Source organism: Pinus tabuliformis, chromosome 2_2, assembly GCF_031772625.1.
Source record: "Pinus tabuliformis cultivar Carrire ecotype Pingquan chromosome 2_2, CPIR1, whole genome shotgun sequence".
NCBI lineage: Eukaryota > Viridiplantae > Streptophyta > Pinopsida > Pinales > Pinaceae > Pinus > Pinus tabuliformis.
This window is the reverse complement of record NC_142300.1, coordinates 764,772,374-764,784,383: the sequence shown is the minus strand read 5'-3', so window position 1 is coordinate 764,784,383 and position 12,010 is coordinate 764,772,374.

Sequence of the window (12,010 nt, the reverse complement as noted above, 5' to 3'; positions counted from 1 at the left end):
TCTTTCCAATTATGTTGAATAGTGGAGTCACTGAGATGATCCCAGAATAGATCAATCCTTTCCAGCCAGCCCTGTAACATAACATGGGATTGTTTATTACTGCTTTTCCCATGAAGTGGTCAATGATGACCTTAGAATCTCAATATAAATGTAGGTGGGGATTATCAAGATAATTGTTGAACCATAAGAGTCTTCATAGGGCCCTAGCTTCCACCTTGGTGTTGGTGCCGCAGCCGCCATTCCAATGGACCCTATATGACAATTCAGTAGACATGGCAATCCAAAATCCACAACCACAGAAATTCCTCTGTGATCCAAAACCCCATAGGATATATGAGCTGCTCATTGAGTTGCTTGTGAGGTCGGATATTAGAGCAAGGGGTTCATGTGGAGTAAATGGATAGATTTGTGATTATTCTATAACGACCATATAAAAATCATCAGAAAAATTCTAGAAAATATACCTATTTCTCCAATTCCAGATTGCCCAAAAAAGAAAAAAGGTAGAATGGCTCTCCTGCAGAATGCTCTCCTCAAGGCAGTTGGGAGAGCAGTTTCACCAAGAAAATCTAGGGGCTGTAAGCGTGGAAGCATCAATCTACCATACGAATCCCTTGTTCGCTGAACAACTACAGCTGAGCTGCCCAGATCTGTTTTATGTACAATAACTCGATAACTCGATCATTCCAAAATTATCGTTGTTGCCTGCCTGTACGAGTCTTTGCATAGTTTCTTGAGATTTTTTTCAATGTGAATTTATTTTTGCCAAGGGAAAATGTTTCCGCTACTGTAAAAGTAACTTATCGAACATTCGGATTCGCTGATCGATTTGCTTCAATCTCCTCAGAAATTAAATTATTTGATTTGAATCTACGTTTTAAAATTTAATGTGATATTTTGACTCTTTTTTTACAACGTTCTGTATGTCTAATCATTCTAGGTTTTTTGTGTTTTTCAAAAATTTGATATGGTAATTTTTAATGGTTTACTGTAGAAATGGTTACAACTTAGAATAATTCGAAATATATATAATTTAAATTTCAAAAATTTGAAATAAATATTTTAAATATTTTTTATTATATTTATTGATAAAAATTTCAAATCTAAAACACTAATTAAATTTAACAGTTTCTACCACTCTATTATTTCAAATCTGAAATATTATTTAAATTGGACAGTTTCTATCACTCTAATACCTATCTAAGATCATTTTTACAAAAAAAATATTAACAAGCAGAAAATATTTTGACTAACAAATCAAACGGCCAGGAGAAATTTGCCTCTCAAATTCCATCTCTGATTGCGTCCATCTGCATCTGTAGACTTATGATCGTGGTTCAATTTAGTATGAGTTGGGATTTGCGCAATTTGTGCGTTGTGCGTATCAATTCAATTTCATATGAGCTGGGAAAGGACAAGGTACCTCGCACATGGTGTATATTTTTCGAAAACGCTTTCAAATTGGTGAAAAGAAAGTGGCAACATAAATAAAATCAGCGTTTGTTTTTTCTCTTGAAAAAGGTGGCAACACAATAATGGAGAATATAATAATAAAGAATAATGGAGCAAAATTAAAATGGAAAATAAGGGTTAAAGGCGTTGCTATCGATTGATTAGATTTTAATGAGAGATTACGAAATGTTCTATGAATAGAAGAACGATTACAATTACAGATAAAAGATGGAATTAACAGAATAGAAACGATATCGATCTATTAATTTACAAAACTACAATCAAATCCTTATAACAATCTTCTAAGCATGGAACACATCAAATCAAAATTTGTCAAATTCACTCTACATCTTTATGCAATTCGTTTTAGATTAGGGTCAATTAAATCCACTGATTGGAATTTTCGAGAACTAAATTGATCTCTAATGTTGTAGGTGCGGAATTCTCGAGAAGTAAATTGATGTCTAATGTTGTAGGTGTGTTTCTTGTCAGATTAGCGCACATATTCAATGAGCATGTGAACCCGTTCATAGGGTGGCATTCCTAATTATTATCAAGTTGGAATTTGAATTTAAATTCAAATTCCGCGTTGGTTCGATAATAAAAAAATTAACTCTTTAACGTTTATTAGGGAGAATATATATATATATATATATATAATAATTTAATTATGGGAATTTTTAATATTCAATTTAAAGAAATATGAATAATTTATTGAGATAACAAATTTATTTAAAAATATATATTTTATGAGAAAGTAACATATTTTTTTTTGAAATAAAAATAAGAATCAACTATTTCTCAAGTTTGATTGATATTATGTTGAGATTTGCAGAGATATAAACAATTTGTTGAAGTTTTTCAAGATTATGATATTATGTTTATTACATAATTATTTTGTTCATAGTTTTAAAATTAGGATTCAGACTCCAACCCGTTGAGGGTCAACTCCTACTTGGTATAGACTCTGATTAGTTCATTCCAATGACTTGGTGAGACTAGTTCATTCCAATGACTTGGTCTTTATAAAAAGTATATTAATTTTTTTATTATTATTATGAAAAAACATATTTTTAAATATTTTCATTGATGTTTCCAAACTCAAAGCATTAGAATAATAGAGAGAAGACAACATATAATCAAAGTATGCCCATGAATATATCTATTATATCAAAATGGCACATGGTGCACTGTCCAATACATGTAATATCTAGAGATCAGAACAAAAGCACATAATCAAGGAGGCTCTAAATGGCCTTTACAACAAAACAATACAATTGGAGGAGTACAAGTCATTAATACCGAATACTATGTAGTGATTGCTAGTCAATATTGTTAGACAACGCAACATCTTATGGCTCAAACTCTGAATCAGAGTTAGACCTGCTCAATGTTGCTCCAAAAATCAATTCCAACTACTAAAACTCCTCACAAATGCTCTCAAAAATGTAATGAGATAGTTGTGAGGAAATATGAGGGGATTAGGTCACATTCATAACCACGAGAGAGGGGCAGAGGGTTAGGAAATAGTTTAAACAACAACAAAAAATTGATTTCAAGTCCGCCAAACCCGCCTTTTTTTCCCGGCACTAAGACGGATGGATTAAGTCGAGCTCGGATGGTATGAATGGTTTGTTACCAAACTGGCCAAATCAGTGACCAGCTCGGTCGGTTCGGTAACAAACCGACTCCTGAACGGGATAATTGACTTATCGGTCGAGGCAAGGGTATGGCTTAGTGAACCAGGTCAAGTCTAAGTGAGATCGACCTAGTTTTAAAACATTGATTTATTCTAGCTCTCTTACTTAATTTGGGGAATGCAAGGACAACACAACCTCAACATGAGATCAAACGTCTCAATTTATTATTTAATTCCCTTTCCCCATATATATATATATATATATATATATATATATATATATATATATATATTCATTTGCAACACTACTCCTATTGAAGAATGAAAGATGTGGAGCGCAGTCCAAATTCTCTTTACTCAATACTAGTTAAATATATTACATAAGAGACATCACCAATAAATGACTGAAATGGAACTCAACTGAACTGGACTGAAATCCAACTAACTATGACACCTGGATGGACATTTATGAGGTGGTTGGAATTAGATTCTCCAACATTCTCCCTTAATTACAACCGCACAAATGTAAACTAAGATATGCACGCCGATGTAAGCCTTAGCTAGGCTTACAATTTAAATTTTTTGACATCAACTGGGTTTCCTTCAATAGTCCACTCTTCATTGCTTTTAAAAGTAATGTAACTTGTGGTATAAGGTTTTTTTGTGGCAAGAAGCTTTTAAAAGTAATGTAAATTTTGGTATAAAGTTTTTTGTGGCATGAAGTTTATTATAATGAGATTTTATTTATGGTGATTGGTGATTATGGTATCAAGTTTGAGATGATGGAAAATATATTTTATTGACAATGATTATAGTATAGATTTTGAGTTTGTGGAAAAGAAATTGTGTGTGGTGTAAACTTGAGATCAAAGGAGAGGTAAGGATTTAAGGTATTTATTTTGAAAAGGAGCTTTTGTGAAATGGTGAAGGGAGTTTTTATTTTTATTAAAATTTTGGTTTTCAGTTGTTTTTTGAAGATTGAATATATTTTTCTAGAAAAATGTCAACTTTTTTATTGAAACTTATTTGAATGAGTTCACAAAATTTGATGCAGTAAATTATTCTATTTACAAACTTAAGGTATTAATAGTTTTAGAAAGAGAATTTATGGCCCATAGTGAGTGGGGAAGAGCCAAAAGCTACAATTGCTACAACCATTCTAGATTAGGAAAAATGGGAAACAAAAACAAAGGTGTTGCTATGAATGTTCGTTAATGACAACATCATTCCTCATATTAGGGACTATAAAAGATCCAAAGAAACATGGGATCTTCTTAAAATCTTGTATGAAGCATCTAATACCAACATGATTTTGTTCTTAAAGACCAAGGTTTTTTCAATTAAAATGGAGGCGAATGAAAGTATAAGAAATTTCATTTCTCGTGTCAAAGAGCTAAGTGATAAGTTAGGAGACATTGGTGAAAAGGTGTCGAGTCCTGACTTGTTCACAGTCACATTAAATGTCTTAGTGCAAGATTATAAAATTTTTGTTTCAAGTATTTCAACTAGAAAGAAGCCCCCTACATTTGATGAATTGACATGAATTCTTCTACAAGAGGATAAGAGGAAGAAGATATTTAATTTGCTCTCCAGTGTTTTAGGTTTGACATTGATAGCCAATGGTAAACAGCCATACATAGGCAAGCCATCGGACAATAACAAATAAGCCAAGTTTCAATTGAAACAAAGAGGTATGGCACAATCTAAATTTCCAACTCATGATAAGAGAAATTATGATTGAATTATAATTGTGTCAAACTTGGACTTCACTATACAGGTTGCTATAAAATAAAATATAATGAGTCTAGACAAAGAAACATAAAGCATCATGAAAATTTTGTGGACAAAGATAACTCAATTAGTTATGGTTTTAAAAATATTAGATTGTTGGTTTCTAATGCTCCATTATTTGCGAAAACTAATGATGTGAATGCTTGGTTCATTGATTCAGGTGCATCACTTCATATGGCTTGTAATAAGGATTGGTTTGATGAATATTATGAGAACATTGATGGAACATATGTTTATCTATGAGATGACATATCATTTGAAGTTAAAGGTTATGGAGTAATAGGTGTGAATTTTCTGATGGACAACAGAAACAAATCCATAATATGATGTATGTTCCTGGTATCAAAAAGAATTTAATTTATATTTCTACTATTGTTGACAAAGATTTGAAGGTGGAATTTATTAAATAACAATGTGTTGTGAAACATATTCAAGATCACAACAAGGTTATTGCCACAGGTACCATAGTTGGAGGGTTTTATAAGATGGATGTCACTAGGATAGGTCATTAAGAAATGGAATATACAACAATTTCAATAGTAGAGTTATTGTGTTAAACTTATGGGCATTTAAATGACAATGATTTAACTATACTTCAAAGGAAGACTGTTATGAAACCAACTCACAAAAAGATAAAAAATATAGATGAACGCCTTAGAAATAAGCCTCTTCAAGGGGGAAACCTCCTTTACATTACACAAATGAACAATTCTTAGAAGCTACAAATGAAAAGACCTCCTTTATATATATAAGAGTCTAAGGTGTCATAGTATAATCAAAGCCGACGTAACAATAATAATGTAAGGGAACAATAATAACAATAGTGGGCTTCTATGGGGCACAATAATAACAATATGGGGACTACATGGACACAACAATATAATAAGGGGGTTGTACTAATAACACCCATTACCCTAGTATTATAGGGACCTAACATTCCCCTCTACTTCAAAAAGTGTTGTCCTCAACACTTGAGTAGTTCTTGATGCTTCTATATAAAATTCGTATCCTTCTGTGGAATCTTCAACGGGTAAGTTCTTCCACTTGATGAGATACTCTGAAATTGATTGAATTTGTAGCTATCGGGTTCTTGTTTTTGTGACTACTCCAGGCTCTAATATGATTTTTCCTTCCTCGTCAAGTCCTGGCAATATTGTTTGAACTGGGATCTTCTACAACTTTTGAATGAGTGGCCACACTTCTTCATCCTTCTTCCATTCATCCCTTCCTTCGCTTATCCAATATGGTTGGATAATAGAAATAACACAAAAAAACTCTTCCACATCCTCATCCTCTCTTGAGAGTGCATATCTAACAACATTTTTCTTCCCTTTTTTGTAGATGATTTCAAAGTCATAGCCCAACATGTTTGTGACCCATTTTTTCTATTCTTCTAAAGATAATATTTGTTCTAAAAGGTATTTAAGGCTATCATGATCCATTTTTACCTTGAAGTGTCTTCCCGTTAGGTAAGGTCACCATTTCTTAAGTGCATGTAGTATTACCAACATTTACTTCTCATAAATAGTTTGCTTGAGATGTAGCCGTAAAAATACCCAATTTCCTACATCAAAACTTCTTTCACTACAATGTTGATCTGCCTGTTGTTTCATTCGATTCTGCACCAAAGTGGCGTTATCCTTTAAATGTTAGAGAACTTGTTGTTGATGCTCGATGTGATATTTCACTACTTGAATCTTTTTCTTCTTGATATGTCCTTTTATCTTGAGAGTTTGAGGAGTCATAATTTCTTCCAATGCATTACAATATATGGTTGGATTCATTTCTTGATGCTTGATGTGATCTTTCTCTTCTTGAACATTTTTCTTCTTGATATGTCCTCCTATCTTGATAGTTTGAGGAGTGGTAATTCTGGCCAATGCATTACAAGATATGGTCGGATTCATTTCTTCTTTCTCGATGTGATCTTTCACTTCTTGAACCTTTTTCTTCTTGATATGTCCTTCTATCTTGCGAGTTTGAGTAGTAATTTTTTCCAATGCATTACAAGATATGGTCGAATTCATTTCTTGATGCTCGATGTGACATTTCACTTCTTGAATGTTTTTCTTCTTGATATGTCCTTCTATCTTGATAGTTTGAGGAGTGTTAATTCTAGCCAATGCATTACAAGATATGCTAGGATTTGTTTCTTCTTTCTCGATGTGATCTTTTACTTCTTAAACCTTTTTCTTCCTGATATGTCCTTCTATCTTGAGAGTTTGAGGAGTGGTAATTCTTTACAAGATATGGTTAGGTTCATTTCTTCTTTCTCTCGAGTTGATTCCTAGTGTATATCATCTTATTTTGATGTTTATTAATCCTTTTCTTCCTCCTCTTCATAGTGTGTGTAAAATCATTTCTTCTCAGCACATTTATGACCTTTAGTGCATTTGCTATCACAATTGTAACACAGCTCTTTTTCTCTGTTTTCTTCCAATAGTTGTGGTGTAAACCTTGTATGTTGTGGAAGGCTAGGATAAAAAACACTTCCATAATTATAGTCATGAGTGGTGGGATTCCTTGTTTCCATAATTTCGCTTTTAATTTTTCTTGAACACCTGAATGCCTTCTCCAATGAATCAAGTTCCCAGAGACGAACCTCATGTTGAATGTTATCCTTTAAAGTGCCTATGAAGAAATCAATCTTTTGCTTCTCTGGAATATCATTTACCCTTATATTAAATTTTTGAAAGTCCTCAATGTGCTCTGCCATTGAACACTTTTGTCTGAGATTTATAAATTGGTAAAGAAGGTGTTTCTCCTTGTATCCTCATAATGTGCTATCATTTCCTCTGTGAAAATTGACCACGTAACAAGTGGTTTACAAGAATAAAGCCCTTTATACCATAAAAATTAATCTGGTTCTAAATATGAAGATGTAATACGTACATTTTGTAATAGTGGTACACCATGTAGATCAAAATATTTCTCCATTTGTAGTATCCAATTTACCAGATCCTTGCCATCAAACTTCCTCATATCGCCTTTTCTTGATTTTAGGAGCTTGATCTTGAAACGGCTGTAAATTTGTAATTTCAGATCTTCCAATTCTGAAATCGTGACTTGCAGTAGCCCTCTGCGTCCTCTTTCCAATGCCACCAGTCTAGTCGAAATTGGATTCTCCAAGAAAGAGTTATGCACAATCTCCCAAGATGACCTGATTATATACCTTTTCAGAAGAGCGAACTTGTATGAAGTGTCACGTGTCACTGTTTTGACCTTCAAATCTGAAAACTATATACAGGAAACTACAGTCTGTTGTCTTTCTGTAACTTCTTACGAAATTTAAATTTGATGCTCAAAGAGAAAGTTATGACAATTTTCCCAAGGTCCTTGCTTAGGATGTAATTCGAGAGTCTGCACAAACCCTAATTTCCTCAGATCATATGTCCAAAAATATAGCGAGCCAAAATTTGAATTTGGACCCAAGATTCATCCTGACTTCTTCACAAACTGGTTTTTTTTTTTAGTTTCTGAAACTTCGTAGTGAAAATTCCATGATGACCTATTTTAAATGAAATTCTGGAGCTTGCAAAAACCCTAATTCTTCAAATCATATCTTCTAAAATATAGTGAGACAAGCTCTGAAATTTTGACCCGAGATTTGGCATGATTTATTCTCAAATGGGGTTTTTTTTCGCTTCTGAAACATTGTAGAAAAAGAGTTATAGCAAAAATTCCACGATGACCTGTTCGGAGTAGTGAAACCCTAGAATCCAAAGCTCTGATAGCAAATGTTATGAAACTAGCTTACAAAAAGATAGAAAATATAGATGAACACTTTAGAAATAAGCTTCTTCGAGGGGGAAACCTCCTTTACATTACACAAATGAACAATTCGTAGATGCTACAAATGACAAGACCTCCTTTATATATATGGGCGTCTAAGGGGTCATAATATAATGAGATCCGACATAAAAATAATAATTTAAGGGCACAATAATAACAATAGTGGGCTTCTATGGGGCAGAATAATAACAATATGGGGACTACATGGACATAACAATATAATAAAGGGGTTGTACTAATAACAATAAGGGGTTACCCTAGTAGTATAGGGACCTAACAAAGACAATGATTGAAGGTCTTCCTGTTATAGAGAATGATCATGTTGAATGTGAAGCATGTGTACTTGGCAAGCAACATAGGGAGGAATTTCATGTAAATGAAGAGAAAAGACAGAGGGAAATATTTGAATTAATCCATACTTATGTATACGGACCTAAGAAAACTAGATCTCTTAGTGGAGCATGATATTTTCTTATTTTTGTTGATTATAGATCTATGCATACATGGGTATATTTCATAAGAAATAAGAGTGATATTTTTGAATACTTTAAAGAGTTGAAAAATATGGTGGAGAAACAAACTGACAAGTGTATCAAAATTATCAGATCTAATCAAGAGAGAGAATATAAATCAAGAGAATTAAATCAAAATTGTAAAACAAATGGGATTTTAAAATGATTTACAGTTCCAAATACACCTCAGTAAAATGGAGTTGCTAAGAGGAAAAAGAAAAAGTTAGTACAATGTGCACACAATATGCTTCAAAGTAAAAATGTTTCCGATGATTTTTGGTTGAAGCCATTAACAGTATTTTTTATTTGAAAAATAGGAGTCCAACCAAAATATTAGAGCTTGAAATACCTTTTGAAGCATTTTATGGGTATAAACCAAAAGTCAGTCATTTAAGGGTTTTTGCTTGTAAGGCATTTTCTCATATTCCAAAATATCAAAAAAGAAAACTTGATGCAAAGTCAATCAAGTGCATATTTGTTGGTTATTGTGATCATCAAAAAGCATACAAGTTGTTTTATCCCGGTTCTCATAGATTGCTTGCAGGTAAGGATGTGGTGTTTCATGAGAATGAAAATGAAGGGGATAAAATGAACAATCTTGGTGTATAGTATGATACTGATGATTATATCAAAATAGAGTGTTGAATACGAAAAAGAACAAGCACAAAAACAAAGATATGTTCAAGAGAAAGAAGCATCAAGTAGTCATGACACTCAAAGAAGAGGTGAAGGGACTCCACAAACCAGAAAGAAAGATGAAAGCTGTAAAACTTCATGAAGGTCATCACATCAAATTCAGGTACCTATAAGGTATAAATATTATGCATTAATGTATCTTGTAATGAATGTTGTATAACCTTCGATCTATGAAGAAGCTAAAGAATATAAAGAATGGAAAGGTGAAATGAATGATGAATATAACTCTATAATGAAGAATGACACATGTGAATTAACATAATTGCCTTAAAATAAAGTTCCCATAGGATGCAAATTGTTGTATAAATCCAAATTTAATTCTGATTGAAGTATTGATAAGTCTAATGCTAGATTGGTTGCAAAAGTTTATTTACAAAAAGAGGGAATTGATTATGAAGATACTTTTGCCCCTGTAGCTAAGTTAAACACAATTAGAATCATAATTGCATTACCTACAAAACATATTTGGAAAATGCATCAGTTGGATGTAAAATTTAATTTTTGAATGGTGAGTTAACAGAAGAAGTTTATTTGGTTAATTTTTGAAGGGTTTGTAAAACATGGACATGAGCATCTAGTCTTCAAGTTAAAGAAATCTTCATATGGTTTGAAACAAGCACAAAGATCTTGGTATGCGAAAATTGATTCTTTCTTCTCTTAGAAAAGTTTTATGAGAAGCAAAAATGATCCTAACTTGTACATCAAAAAAGTTGAAGATGGGAATGTTGTTTTGATATATGTATATGTTGATGATCTTATCATAACAAGAAATGCACCCAATTTGATTGAATAAATTAAAATTCAGTTGTCACAAGTATTTTAAATGAAGGATCTTAGTGAATTACATTATTTTTTAGGTTTTGAAGTTTGGAGGGAATCTCGTATGATACTAATCACACAAAGAAAATATACGAGGGAAATCCTCAAAAGGTTCAACATGATTGAATGCAAGGCAATATCTACTCCCTTATAATGGAATGTTAAGTTGTACTATGATGATGGAACTAAAGAGGTGAATGGAACCATGTAGCATCAACTTGTGGGAACTTCGAACTATCTCACCACCACCAGGCCATATAGATCATATTATGTTAGCATACTTGGTCAATTCATGGCTACGCCTTGTGAAAGTCACTCGAAAGCAACAAAGAATGTGCTTCAATATTCTAAAAGGAACACTTAATTTTGGTATAATGTATACTAATGAATTTGATGTTGAGTTGGAAATTTATTCCAATTCTGACTGGGTTGGAAATCCACATGACAAGAAATATACTACTGGATATGTGTTTAGTATTGGTTCATGAACAATATCATGAAGCAACAAGAAACAACCAACTATTTCCTTGTCATTCACTGAAGCTGAGTATAAGGCATTAAACAGTGCTACTTGTAATGTAATATGACTTAGAAGGATACTTGAAGATGTTGGAGAAACACAACAATTACCTACAGTTCTCAAATGAGACAATCAAAACACTATCAAATTGGCAAACAATCTTGTATATCATCCAAGATCAAAGCATATAAAAACGCAGCATCATTTTGTAAGAGAAAAAGTATAATAAAAAAATTGACTTAACATATTATAATATAGATAAAAATGTGGCTGACATATTCACCAAGCCTCTTGGAAAGGCTAAATTTGAAATTTGTAGAAGTAAGTTGTGTATTGTAGAAAATACAAATTATGTTGTAAGTCTAGCTGAAACTTACACCAACATGCAAGTTGACGTGTAGGTCATGATTAAGAGGAGGTGTTGAAATATTAATCATGACAACTACTCAATAACCGATGTAGTACAAATTCTAGGTGGTTCATAATTAATACTCGACGAGACTAGTTGATAGTTAACATACTCACTGTCGAATCTCTAGCTCATTTTGTATCCAAATTTCAATGTCTAGGAATACAATCTTCAATGTTTTGTGTTGAGTCTTCATCTTTGATATTTAGTTCTTTAAAATACTTTTTTAAATGCATAAATAAATTTCATACTTTAATTCTAAGATACTTAGATTGTATAAATTATACAACTAAAATTTATAATTTTAATAAATTTCTAGCAAATTTAGAATAAAATCAATAAAAAAATATGGTTGATAATTTAAAAGAAATAAATAACAA